The sequence below is a fragment of the Mytilus edulis genome, chromosome 12, assembly GCF_963676685.1.
Source record: "Mytilus edulis chromosome 12, xbMytEdul2.2, whole genome shotgun sequence".
NCBI classification, from domain to species: domain Eukaryota; kingdom Metazoa; phylum Mollusca; class Bivalvia; order Mytilida; family Mytilidae; genus Mytilus; species Mytilus edulis.
Window position 1 is genome coordinate 51167563 of NC_092355.1, and position 15671 is coordinate 51183233.

Consider the following 15671-nt stretch of genomic DNA (forward strand, 5'->3'; position numbering starts at 1 on the left):
CAACCTGTATAGAGATCTTATTTTTACTGCTTTTAAGATTATGTAGATATAAAAAAGTGTACAACAGTCGCATTTTTTAATTGACTTCTTGAGATGGAAAAGTTATATTCCTGTATGCTTGTAAGTCTTTAATTTCATAAGAAATTGTTTGGCAAAAAGCATGAAAAGCAAACAAGGAACTGATACGAAAATGTGAATCATCAGTCTTTAACATTCTTATATTGAACATCTAATATAATTATTGACAACTATCTAGTTGGTAAAGATTTAGATGATGAAAAACATTTCTTTTTAAAATGGAAACTTAATAATAAATGAAAACAGTCTCGTTAGAACCAATTATTTGATTTAACCCTACGACCGCCGACAATGAGAACATCCCATACCGTATATTCGGTTAAGAAAGTTCTCAACAGGAACATGAGGAAAACGTGAAACAAAATAATTTCCGCACAAACAAAACTACAGACATGAACCAACGACAACCAATTATCTACATGCTCTTGATTTCAGACAGGCACATTCAAACTGTGTCGGAGGTATATGTTTGTGATATGTATGCTCAGTTCCATTGCAAATTAAACATTTATTCAAATGACCCCTTTTCTGAAGAATTATCTTGAGAAAAAAAAAATTATGTATTGTGAATATATTACTAGACTCAAGCCCTCTGATTGTAACAACAAACATATTGAGTGCTAAATGATATTTGGAACAGATGGCTGGAAATATGTGAAATTTAATTTACTGTGTGTAATTCCTTAAATTTGGATGGAATTGCATACTTGCATGGTTCTTACAGGTTAATAACATAACACATGACTTAATCACACTACAGGTGCCTTCTTACCATTCACTTGGTCATGTGTGCTATAAATTTAATAACCAAAACAACAGCCTCCAAAACATATTTTGTATTGTGTAATTTTATATATAAGGTGAGACGTAAATAAAATATTGAATTGAACTTTTTACAGAAAAGGTGGAAAAGAAATGAAATTGTTATTTGAATATCCTGATGACGAAAACGTGTGATAAAGCATTTGTCACTATACAAATCCTTGATGTGATGTATTGTTTCCAACCAACAAAATTATAAGCATAGATATAGGTGAAAATTTATACCTATTAAAAGTTTCTTCGTAACAAACAAAACAAAACAAAAGTACTTTGTGAATGGTAATTTGACTTTTACTATCGATTTTTTCTGCGTTTGATGCACAAATAATTATAACATAGCCGTAACAAACAGAAAAAGGAACAAGTTGATCACCAATCATTAGAAATGTATGTGTTCAATCATGATTTAAAGAAGTTTTATTTAAATTTAAAAAATGCATAAAGCGGTTTCATCAGACAAACCAATTCGTATGGTAACAATCCGATCGGTATTGTCTGAAAAGTCGTTGTTGTTGGACTTTTCCTATGAAGAATTGATATCCTTTTCTTGGTCATTTCCCACACGCGATGGTTCAAATTGATGAGGTCAATTGTGTTTGTAGTTTGTCATTAATCGGGAAAAGTGCTGTCAATACCGTCCATAGTGTATCGACATTGTTCGAAAAGAGGCATTTCCAAGCATGTAGGCAATATCACGTGTTCGTTATCTAATTAAAAATCATTCATTGCGACAGTCAGTGGATTTTCTTACCTAAATAATGCCGATTTATCAGGGTTTGAACAGCAACATTGTAAAAATTATGTTTTGAGAATAATATCTATTAATTAATTAAAAAAAACTAAAATAAAAAAAACAAACTTGTCACATCTTCCATATAACAAAATCAAAGGTACTTGATTCATATGATTTGCAACACGTGACTTTGACCCTTTTGATTAAATTACTTCCTTTAGTTTTAGATTGAAAATATGTATTATTTTAGATTTGCAGATAATCCACTCCTTTTCCGTCATGGATCTAAAACTAATGTGTCTTTAAAAAATTCCTTTGGCGGAAATTTACAAAAATGTTGTTAAATTCTAAAGGAAAAATGCTGACTTTTTACGAAATGGGAAGTTTAAATTCATCATGATTTTAAAAGAATTTGGCCCAAAGTAGGTAAGCTAAAAGTTATTTAACTTTAAAATTCTACCCACAAGATATTTCCCTATATGCTGACAAATCATGAACAATATCTTCTTGCATATGTATTTCTGTTTTGATTTTTTTCTTTTCGAGGCTTTTTTACGATTTTCGTTCATTTTATATAGCAATTATACATGTTATACTACGGTTACGCTTCCGATTTTCAAAATAAAAGGCCAAAAAGATTTCAAAGTAGACAATTGACTCATAATAATGACGACTTCAGTATGTATAATAAATAAATTTATCCTGTTGAACTTACTTTGAATAAAGCTAATACTAACAATAACCACTGCCCTTTCCTTTCCTCGATCTTGATATATATATCATTAACGGAAAGCTTAAATACCAAAATTTATGATAAAAGAGATGATTTTTCATTTCCTATCGTTATTTATCAATTTTTAGATGGCAACGTTCCCTTGTCACTGTAAGTGAATAAATATTAAGGCCAGAATATGCAATATTTAATGACCTTACAAAAGACACTGTAAGTGAATAAATATTAAAGCCAGCATATGCAATCTTTAATGACCTTACAACAGTATCGTAACTATATCCCTTCTTAATAAGTCTGTTTAAAGGGTTTTTAGCTTTTGAGGTGGATACTGACATTTTTGTGCTTTGTAAATGATATTACCATTAAAGATTGAATGTGAAATACCGGAACGTATAAGACGTCTACATGTTAAGTTATATTTACGAATGATGTCCTTGTACCGGTGATAAAATTTAGTAAATGTTTTGACTAGTTTGTGATAACGAAAACCCTGGTGTAATAATTGTACAGTAATACATAAATTTCTCTCGCTAAAATCAAATACGTTGTTACATACACGAGCGAATCGTACAAGTTGAGATATATAAACACTATAAGATGGTGACAAGGGAACGTCACCATCTAAAAATGGATAGTTAACGATATAGGAAATGAAAAATCATCTCTTTTATCATAAAGTTTTGTATTAAGCTCCCCGTTAATGATATAAATATCAATATCGAGGGAAGAGCAGTGGTCATTGTTAGTATTAGCTTTATTTAAAGTTAGTTCAACAGGATAAATGTCTTTAGTATACATACTGAAGTCGTCATTATTGAGAGCCAACATATCATCCAAATATCTAAAAGTATTGTTAAATTTTGGTATCAAATATTGTTTCGATGGGTCTTCGCTGATTTTAGTCATCAATTGTAACTCATAACAATACAAAAACAGGTCCGCAATACGTGGTGCACAGTTATTCCCATTGGAATTCCGATCACTTGACGATATACGGAATCTCCAAAGCGAACAAAAATGTTATCTTATAAAAATTCAAGGGCAGATATAGTATCAAAGTATGTCCAATTGACATAGTTCTTTTGTTTGTTGCAACTAAAATATGACCTAAAAGAGTTTGAACATATGTATTCGCATTCTGACTTTTTAAATGCCCATTTAATTAGATATGTGATTTTTTTCTTAATAAGAATATAAGGCAAAGTGGTATATAGGGTAGAAAAATCAAAACTTTGAACAAAATCACCAATATATGCATGCAATTTATCAAGTACTTCCAACGAATTTGTGACACTCCAAAACTAATTAATTCCACTATTTTCAAAGGCCTTATTTGAACAATTTATGTTCAGGTTTTTGATTGTACCAAGTGTACTAGTAAGTAGAATAGACAATTTAGTAGTGGAACAATGGCTTGAAGACGAAATAAATCTATATTTGTAAGGTGTTTTGTGTAGCTTCGGAAGCCAGTACATTGTTGGGACTTTCGTTGTATTTGGTTCTGCTTGTATAGAAGTAGCTAAAAGTTTATATTTGTTACAGATGTGATTTTCCGAAAATGAAGTCAGTTGGAATGTTGGTGAATTAGTGATTTCCTTTTGCAGAACCTCGATGTAAAATTTACGTCAAACAATAATGATATTATTAGCAGCTAACAAAACCTTTATAAACAGACTTATTAAGAAGTAAAGGGTATAGTTACGATACTGTTGTCAGGTCATTAAAGATTGCATACTTTGGCTTTAATATTGATTCACTTATGGGTCTTTGCATCGGAATTAAACACATTTATTTCAAAACCAGCTGTTGGCATGACACGGGTTATGTTCTTCTCGTATATTTTATGATGGTATAATACCAAACCCCTAACGGGAGGAATTGTGCTTGATATTCATATGATGAAGACATAATCTTTCAATCAGTTTATTGAGGTCTGGGACTGGCATGTCAGTTGAGGTCTGGGACTGGCATGTCAGTAACTGCTAGTAGTCTGTTGTTATTTATGTATTATTGTCCATGTTGTCATTTTGTTTATTTTCTTATGTTACCTCTTCTGACATCGGACTCGAACTTCTTTTAAACTGAGTTTTACTGTGCGTATTGTTGTGCGTTTGTTTTTTCTACATTGGCTAGAAGTATAAGGGGAGGGTTGAGATCTAAAAAAACATGTTTAACCCCGCCGCATTTTCGCGCCTGTCCCAAGTCAGGAGCGCCTGACCTATGTTAGTATGTTATGAATTTTATAATTTTAGTTTCTTGTGTATACTTCGGAGTTCAGTATGACGTCCATTATCACTGAACTAGTTTACATATTTGTTTATGGACCAGCCTAAGGACGCCTCCGGGTGCGCGCGGGAGTTTCTCACTGCATTGAAGACCCATTGGTGGCCTTCGGTGTTCTCTGCTCTATGGTCGGGTTGTTGTCTCTTTGACACATTCCCCATTTCCATTCTCAATTTTCATGTTCATTTGTACACGGACAAAAGTCTAAGAACATGTACAGTTCACCTATATGCGGACAAATTGTTGATTTGACATAGCAATTGGCATCTTGGCATTTTTATTAAAGGGGCTTATATAATCCTATAATAATGGCTGCCGTCATGAAAAGGCAACATGGCCGCTATGCAAATTAGCAAAGTACCCATTAATTGTGCCATATGCTATAAATGTCAACTGTGTAATGCGTAAAAGTTAAAACGACTAAGACGATCTCTGCTATTAGTTATTTGCAAAACCTTAGTTTGTCAAATGTTTTCAGTACACGTTGTCCCAGTTCTGTATTTTGATTTTTATATGTGTTCTTATTATAGTAGTGTTTTAGATCACCTAGAATTCGACTAGTTTGTATCTCATATTATCACACTTACTTGTATTTAATTGTAAAATAATGGGAAACAAAACGACACATGACAAGGGGACTATACCATGTAAATCTTACCTGATTCCAATAATCCATTTTATCCTAACAATAGAAAAAATCTAATTCAATATATACTGTTGAGTTATTATTTATGTATTATTGTTACTTCTTATTGAAGATACATGATCATTATTGGATGTAAAATACGACCTAATTTTTTTCAAATACTAATTTCATTCAAATAATAATAGCATTGCAAAAGTCATTCATCCACTTCATTCATCTCAACTTTTCTGCACTATATGAAGTTAATGAACTTATCTTAAAACCTTTAATCTGATCAAATATCTAAATAATGTACAAAAGAATTCTACAAATAAGGAGTAACTCTTTCCATCGAACACCAGAACATCTATTTAACATTCCCAGACCGTTCTAAAAAAGGCGATCATACCTGATGACGTCACATAAAAAGAACACAACTTTTTGGGAATCTTTGGATAGGAAGGATAAAAATCATTAGAGAAACAGATTCCACCACTATAACTCGTGTATTACGATATGTCTCCACTCACAACAGTTAAAATTAATGTTAATAATTTAAAAAGCTCGGCAAACCTAGCGCCTTAAATATTAAAGTTCAAGTGTCTCGAGCGGAGAAATATCGTAATACACGTGTAACAGTTAAGGAATCTATCTATCTTTCTAAATGAATAGAGTTGAAATTGGGTGTCGCGTGTTCCTTTTTCACATAAAATCTACGAATATTGTTTTAAACCACAAAGTGATTATGACCAGTGTAGTTTAATATGTGTTCATTTCAAGATCCTTTGGTGGGTATTTGGGGGTTAAAATCGGAAAAAAAGTCAGTTCGAATTGACTGTCCTTCACGACGTTCGGGTCTGCAATTTACGTGCCATCTGTTCTGTTCTGTACAGGTATTTTTTTCTGTTATATATCAGAGCACTCCCACTTGGGATATATGAGTGTAATGCTTAATGAAATATTTAAACAGATATTAACAGTGTGCTGGGATGCTTAAGTTTAAAAAACAGGTAAGACTGTGAATTTTAAAAACAAGGAATTGAAATTTTGTTTATCATTTCCGTCATTGCACGTCCGCCCGGCAACATTTTTTTTTCGTAGCAGAAACGGTAAATATCGACCTTACACTTAAAACACTTTGTGATACAATTCCCTTGACGCTTTCAGCAATTTAACATTAGATGTTTACACGTCAAGAGCTTTTCCTTCCGGGGAACCGCAGCAATGTAACATGAAAAGGGTGGAGGGATTACTTCGGTTTTCGGTTAAAAATGGGTACAGAAGTGCGGCTGGAAAGTAACCCCCCCCCCCCATTTCATGACATGTCTTATTGAGTGGCGGTGTTTCGTCTGTGAAATATATATCTTCAAATTATTAATCAAAGTATATTTCGCGGGTATTTTCTAGTATATAATAAACTAGAACAGTCACTTTAAATTCAATCGTATTTTTTAAATACTTGATGTGCTTGTCATGATCTATAATGTAGGGGATGTAATTAGTTTCTGTGTACCATATTTGTTGTCTTTCATTATTGAAGAATCAATTAATTTTTTGCTTTTGAAATGTCTCACATGTTATCATACCAGGGCTTTTATAGATGATTATATGGTATGGGTTTTGCTAGTTGTTGAAGCCTATTAACCACCTGCTGTTTTTATGTGACCATTGGTCTAGAAATAATTTATCATTGTTACTTCTACCGAACCTCTTTTTTTATAAAATGAAATGTGAAGATATATAGTATATATCTTCAAATTATTAATCGAAGTATATTTCGCGGGTATTTTCTAGTATATAATAAACTAGAACAGTCACTTTAAATTCAATCGTATTTTTAAATACTTGATGTGCTTGTCATGACCTATAATATAGGGGATGTAATTAGTTTCTGTGTACCATATTTGTTGTCTTCCATTATTGAAGAAGTATATTGATTTTTTGCTTTTGAAATGTCTCACATGTTATCATACCAGGGCTTTTAAAGATCATTATATGGAATGGGTTTTGCTCGTTGTTGAAGCCTATTGACCACCTGCGGTTTTTTATGTGACCATTGGTTTAGGAATAATTTATCATTGTTACTTATACCGAACCTCCTTTTTTTATAAAATGAAATGATATAATGTTCACATATACCTCCGCCTAGTTAGTTTAAACAATATCTATTCAGATAAATTAAAATTAAACGAAATTATACAAATGAACTGAATATCAAGGATTCAGAAACAAGCAACTTGTTTTTTTACAAATCTGTCTTCCGCCTTGTTAGTGTACTTACAGCATTGAAGGTTGAAATTATTTTCTATTAGATAAGTTTTAAAATTTGCCTAAAAGAATGTAAAGTCCTGTGAACATATGGACCGTTTAAATTTTCAAGTGAAAGACCTTCCTCAAGAAATGCAATGGTCCTGAAAAGGCACAAACTAAAAGGATGGAAGGTTTTTCAAATTCAAAGATTCCCTCTCAGAAATGAAAGGTCTCGGAACATTAGGCCCACACTAATTCAAACCCCTGAAAATTAAAGTTTTGTAATGGTGTGTCATACTGTCATATTTGAACTTAAAGACCTTTTCGAATATGAAACTAGCCTATGCTGTGAAACCCTTGAGTATCTGCGACTAAGACAAATAGACATGCGTTGCTGTTAGCAATTACTGTAATATCAGAAATTGTTGAAGAGATAATGGGCAAAAATCTGAACAAAAATGGTAAAAACCATAACTCTAATCACGAGTCAACTGGGGAGTTCAGCCATCATGACTTATTGTAGATTATGTCTTGTTGATTTTCTTGGTCCTTTAAAGTTCCATCTATCTATTACAGTTTTAAGATATGTATATATATATATATATATATATATATGTATATTATATTTTTGAGAGCCCAGGTGGTCGTGTGGTCTAGCGGGACGGCTGCAGTGCAGGCGATTTGGTGTCACGATATCACAGTAGCATGGGTTCGAATCCCGGCGAGGGAAGAACCAAAAATTTGCGAAAGCAAATTTACAGATCTAACATTGTTGGGTTGATGTTTAGGCGAGTTGTATATACATTATGTACACAGCCATGTATCACCATCATTGATGGCGATCCGATGGATACATCTGTTGTAGAGTTGTCACTGACTTATAAATATAATTATTTTCGGTGACTGTATATTACATTAATTTGTAGGATCCTTTACTATAGATAATTTAGCTGATCTGTAACAATAACATCTTCATGCCTTATATATTATGTACTGTAGTACGCCGCTAGATTAAAACTGACGAGGAAAGGTAACACACGGCCAGCGAAAGCTCTTTTTTTGAGAGCCCAGGTGGTCGTGTGGTCTAGCGGGACGGCTGCAGTGCAGGCGATTTGGTGTCACGATATCACAGTAGCAGTGGTTCGAATCCCGGCGAGGGAAGAACCAAAAATTTGCGAAAGCAAATTTACAGATCTAACATTGTTGGGTTGATGTTTAGACGAGTTGTATATATATATATATATATATATAAGTACGTCTGAGTCAGTGACAACCCTACAACAGATGTATCCATCGGATCGCCATCAATGATGGTGATACATGGCTGTGTACATAATGTATATACAACTCGTCTAAACATCAACCCAACAATGTTAGATCTGTAAATTTGCTTTCGCAAATTTTTGGTTCTTCCCTCGCCGGGATTCGAACCCATGCTACTGTGATATCGTGACACCAAATCGCCTGCACTGCAGCCGTCCCGCTAGACCACACGACCACCTGGGCTCTCAAATAAAAGAGCTTTCGGTGGGCATGTGTTACCTTTCCACGTCAGTTTTAATCTAGCGGCGTACTACAGTACATGATATATAAGGCATGGAGATGTGATTGTTACAGATCAGCTAAATTATCTATAGTAAAGGATCCTACAAATTAATGTAAGATACAGTCACAGAAAATAATTATATTCATAAGTACGTCTGAGTCAGTGACAACCCTACAACAGATGTATCCATCGGATCGCCATCAATGATGGTGATACATGGCTGTGTACATAATGTATATACAACTCGTCTAAACATCAACCCAACAATGTTAGATCTGTAAATTTGCTTTCGCAAATTTTTGGTTCTTCCCTCGCCGGGATTCGAACCCATGCTACTGTGATATCGTGACACCAAATCACCTGCACTGCAGCCGTCCCGCTAGACCACACAACCACCTGGGCTCTCAAATAAAAGAGCTTTCGGTGGGCATGTGTTACCTTTCCACGTCAGTTTTAATCTAGCGGCGTACTACAGTACATGATATATAAGGCATGGAGATGTGATTGTTACAGATCAGCTAAATTATCTATAGTAAAGGATCCTACAAATTAATGTAAGATACAGTCACAGAAAATAATTATATTCATAAGTACGTCTGAGTCAGTGACAACCCTACAACAGATGTATCCATCGGATCGCCATCAATGATGGTGATACATGGCTGTGTACATAATGTATATACAACTCGTCTAAACATCAACCCAATATATATATATATAAAAACGAGTCTAAATATATATATAGCCTAGCTTCTATAAGGTATGAGTTTGGCTGATTGTTGACAGCCGAATTAAGACTTTTCATTGAAGTTTTATAGATGTATATACAGCGAAGGTAAATGAAAATAAAAGACATGCCCCCTCCTGCGACACACCACAAGCCAGTAAAAGTTTGAAATGGCCTGTATCTGTACTCGATTGTACTGATTTTTTGCTCGACCAGTCTCAATTGGTCTGAAATTCACTTGATAATACTCGACTGTAGTCTGAACCATACTAAACAGTCTGAATTTGTACCCCACCAGTACTTAACCATTTTATATGCGTTAAATAGTTCATTTTAACGGTGAAAATTAAAAAAAAATAGAGGTTATTAGGTCAAGTATTTTCGAGACCTTTGGTCTAGTATGGTTTAGACTGAGAAAAAAATGAGCGAGTACAGGTCCAAAATGGGTTCAGACTGTTTCAGACTGCTCGAGTAATAGTTCAGAGTATTTTCAATGGCAAAGACAAAGGTCAAGTACAATTCGGTAGAGTCTAGTATGGTTAAGACTGGGGTCGAGTAATATCGAGTAAATTCAGACAAATTAAGGCTGGTCGAGTAAAATTCAATACAGTCGAGTACAGATATAGGCCATTTCAGATTTTTACTGGTTTGTAGTGACATGATGTATTAATTCATGATACAAAATCAATACACCGAAAACGAAAAGGAACTGTATTTTTGTTGTTGTTATTCACCTAAAAGTCACTGTTAGGCCATTGTAGGTGAACATTCGTAATGTTTCCCAAGTCAGAAGCCTGTATATCAGTGGTTAATATTGGTTCATGTCTGTCATATTTGTTTTACGTTAACTGTCTTTTATTAATTAGGCCGTAAGATTTGTTTTTCAATCAAATAGATTCATATGTTTTCATGTGGAGGCCTTTTATAGAATACTATACGATGAAGGTTTATCTCCTTGTTGAAGACCGAACGGTTACCTATAATTGCTTACATCCACTCCATTTGAACTTGAGTTGGATAGTTGTCTCATTGTCATTCAAAACCACATTCCTTACTTTAATATTTCTTTGTATTGTTATGTTGTGATCAATCCCACAGTAGAAAAAAACTAACTACATGTATAGGCTATATTGAGCATGTGTCGCTCAAGTGCATTTTCAACAATGGGTACTTTAAGTAAATTCCATCTAAGAGTTAACTGAAAATTTCAGTCATGTTGACATATTTTAAGATCCTATCCTGCTGATAATTTTTCCTTCTAAAAGTTTCCTTTACGTTAAATAGTTTTCAAGAAAAAAAGGCAAAAATTGTTAAAAGAAATGTTGAAAAAATCATGAAAGGGCAATAACTGCTATAACGAGTCGACTAAAGACTTCAGCCCTTGGGCTTATTTATAGATTTAACCTTGCTTATCATTTGTACTTTTAAAAATTTCTGTCTATCTATTACAGTTTTCAAGATATTAGCCACCATGTGAAAAATTTGTAAAAATCGTCATTAAAGGGCAATAACTATAAGGAGTCTTACTTGTAGATCCTGTCGTGCTTTTGTAAGATTTGATCTATTATAGCTTTGAAGATATAACGCAATAATGTACAAAATTGGTAGAAATTGTTATGAACGGGATAAAACTCTAATAAGAAGTGGACTGAAGATTTTGGTTATGATGAATTATTTGTAGATCTTGTTTTAATGATCAGTTTTGCTTTTTTAAGTTTCTTTCTATCTATTATGGTTGTCAACATTAATAGACAAACAATTTTCAAAAAGGTAAATTATGTCATTAAAGGACAATAACTCCTTTGGAAATTTGTCTGACAGTTGGAAAGAATTGTAAGTTATCTATAAAAGATTGAAACAGTATCCCAATTTATTTGTAAATGATTGGAAGACTAGAATATTCAATTCATCTTAATGTTTAAATTACAGAATGTATAAGGCTGAATTTGGTGTAGAAAATTATGTCACTGTTTAACCTTTTGATTTAAGACACAACTTATGTAAATGTAGATCTGGTATTCACAGATTACCCATTGAATGTGGTAGATTTTCTTAGTAAAGATAGATTAGACAGTTTGTGATTTCTGCAATAAAGAAGAATTGGGTGACAAATTTTATTATATATTTAACTGCTATTTTGAATGTTGAGAAACAAAAGTGTTTACCTGCAGAGATATGTAAGGTTAAAAATGTTGATAGTTTCTATGAACTTATCAATAGTAATGATAAATTCACTCTTGCTGGATTTTCTAAATTCTGTACAATTGTAATTTTAATATTTAAGTGATATTTACGCCTGGTGCCACATGTGGAGCAGGGTCTGTTTTTCCTTCCGGAGAACCTGATACCACCCCCAGTTTTTGGTGGAGTTCGTGTTGCTTAGTCTGTAGGTTTCTTTTTTGTGTTTTATGTACTATTATAGGTCTGTTTGTCTACTTCTTTTTTAACCATGTCGTTGTCAGTTTATTTTCGATCTATAAATTTGACTGTCCCTCTGGTATCTTTCGGTACTCTTTCACCTTCCTGGATAATTCTGTACATTTGAATATATGTTTCGATTTGTTCATGCATTATATTTGTTATATTGTATTGTTTTAAACTATCATGATTTATGTGAGGCCTTTAGTGAAAAAAAGTTTCAAAAGTTTCAAAGTTTCAAAGTTTCGACATATTGGACAATACAAATGTAGGCAGAGCCCAACACTGTACATCTTACCCCCAGTCACCCTTTTCCCTCAATCAAATTTTCTCTCTTAATAGTGGTTTTCAAATTAATAGACAACAAGAATATGTTGATCTATCATAACATACATAAGTTGCGGAAGCCCATAGGGGACCTCCAAAAAATCACATTATATCATTATCTCAATACATGTATATCGTTATCTCGATATTTATATCGTAATCTCGATATTTATATCGTTATAACGATATTGTATTTCGTTATCTCGATATGATTATTCCGTTATCTTGATATAAACGAGATAACGATATAAATATATCTATATAACGATTTAGTTGTATCGAAATAACGATATATATATTGAGATAACAATATAATATTATTTTTTTGTAGGTCCTCTATGGGCTTCCGTAATAAGTATACTGTAATTATGTTTAAAAAAAAACTAATTAAGATGGAAACTGTTTGGTTGTCTGTCAGTCACTTACGGTACCTTAAAACTGGTATCAAATGCAAATGAACTGTTTGAATTTTACTTAAGATATTGAGAAAATTTCACAGGATTTAAATGATGTGAAAAGAATAAGTTCAGCATCCATCTTTTAGCTACATTTGGTTTTATTGATCTTTACACTTCGGTATTTATATAATGTGTAAAGTACGATTTTGAACGCCACATAGTGACATTATTATTTTTATATGACAATATGGTGCATCAAATCTATAGTGATATCATATTGTTTTGTTTTTTACAACTATGATATATTTTTTAAGAGTCAGAATTTGCAAGTTTTCAAACATATAAATGTACCGTCAAGTATTCCACTAATTCCTTGTATTCTGGATGATACTTCAGTCTTGATGCTGCAAGATCATATGGAGTTTCACCCTGAAATCAGTGCAACATATTGATTATATACAAACTGATCTCATTTGTTACAGCAGTGTTTTTTTTTAAATTTTATTTGGTGACCCCTCAGCACTGATCATCACTTCACACTAGTAATAACTGAGTGTTATAATATTTTATTTTATTTTGTTACCTTTCCGCCCTGATTATCACTTCATACCAGTAACAGCAGTGGTTGTTTTTTAAATTTTATTTGGTGACCCCTCAGCCCTGATCATCACTTCACACCAGCAATAGCTGAGTGTTATATTATTTTATTTTATTTTGTGATCCCTCAGCTCTGATCATCACTCCACACCAGTAACAGCAGATTTTTTTTAAAACAATTTATTTTGTGACCCCTCAGCTCTGATCATCACTTCACACCAGTAACAACAGAATATTTTTCTATTTTATTGTGTGACCCCCTTCATGATCTGCTCTGACCATCACTTCACACCAGTTTTAAACAGCAGATTTTTTTTTTATTTTTTATTTTGTGACCCCTCAGTTCTGATCATCACTGTCCACCAGTAACAGCAGAATTATATATTATTTTGAGACGCATCAGCAGTGTTTTATTTTATTGTGTGACCCCTGAGCTCTGATGATCACTTCACATCAGTCACAGTTGAGTGAATTTAAACTTTATTTTGTAACCCTTCAGCTCTGATCATTATTTCATGAACTCAGTATATAGTAACATACTTCAATAAACTTTTACTTAATTGATAAGCAAAAGTGTCCAAAATTTCATATTTGACTGAAATTTAACTAGTGTCTCTGTGTTGATTGCTGCTTAATGTCCAGTGGCAAATATAACATCCATATTAAGGACCATACTCTACACTGACAGGTTATTTAGTCAGATTTTTGTTCATTTCATCATACATAGATATACAATTTTGAAATTGAGCCTGAATTTGAAGTTTGATCTTTTTCCCTAAACAATGTAGTAGACACAGAATGCCAAATTTTAAAGCCATGTTTAACACTGGCACTGTAAGGTAATAATTGGCTATTATAAGACACACCAGGTGGTTTATTGTTATTTACATAGTATTCCATATGATTGTTCACCAGTAACTGAATTCTATACAAACAGCAATGGTCATAAAGTATTTCAAGACCGGTCCATAATATCTTAACTAAAATTTGCAAGAAAAATCACTGATGTGGTGTATCTTAAAGCTAACATTAACAACTCAAAAATCAGAAAACAAAACATTAATTTATATTGATGCAAACAGATTTTATACCTACCCTTAGTGATCAATAATCAAATACTGAGCATATAGTATAAAATATTACCTCATGTGTTTCAACCCAGGGGCTGATACCAGCTTCTTCTACTAGACATCTTGTGACCTGTAGACGTGCAAACTCAGCAGCAAGATGTAAAGCTGTTTTTCCATCTTTCTATAATAATACAAAATAACATGATTTATTAAATGATATGAGCAAATCAGCCTTAATACGGATACATCAGCATGTGCAATACTGATGGCGTTACCCTGTCGATATAAATCGAGAGTTTATATTGCTTTTCGGACAGGGCCAAAAGGCGTAAAAAGCCAATTTTCTTACGCCTTACTTAACTTTGGACGTATCGTTATGCATCAACATATTTGTATTATATTTCTTTAACTTAAAACACAAAAATTAAATGATTTTCAGTATTTCGTACCGTCTTGAATTCTTGAAATGGAAATGTTTCACAGCCTTTTCGAGTACAACTTTCGATTATTGACACTGTTTCATTTCCGTTTATCAATCATCAGAACGCAGACGATCCAAGAGTAAGAATAGTAAAACTTTCTGATTTTTTTCTATCCAGCCTCCTTATATTTGCTAGGTAACATGAATTGTAATAGAATAATATTAAGTACTTGGACGAGAAATCAGAAATTTCATCTGACAGTTTTGACAGAAAATCCATGGACGTGAATGCGAAAAGACAAGTTCAGATATGAAATAATGTATTTTCTTCACCAGAGAGTTATATTTTCTGAATTAGTTTGAGAAGACAAGCAAAACAAGAACCCACTTTATATGACTCTAATAAAATATGTGTTGTCAATTAACCTGTTTAATTAACAACATGATTGAGTTTTGATTTACTTAGACTATGAAGAACACATACCTTTGTTGTGGTATCGATCGTACATCCTGTTTCAATGATCAAATGACACGCATCCAGGTATCCATACCTGGCAGCAAACATTAAGGCTGTCCATCCATCACTCTGGATAATACAATTGACAAAAAACTTCTTTGATAAATAAAGGCAACAGTAGTATAC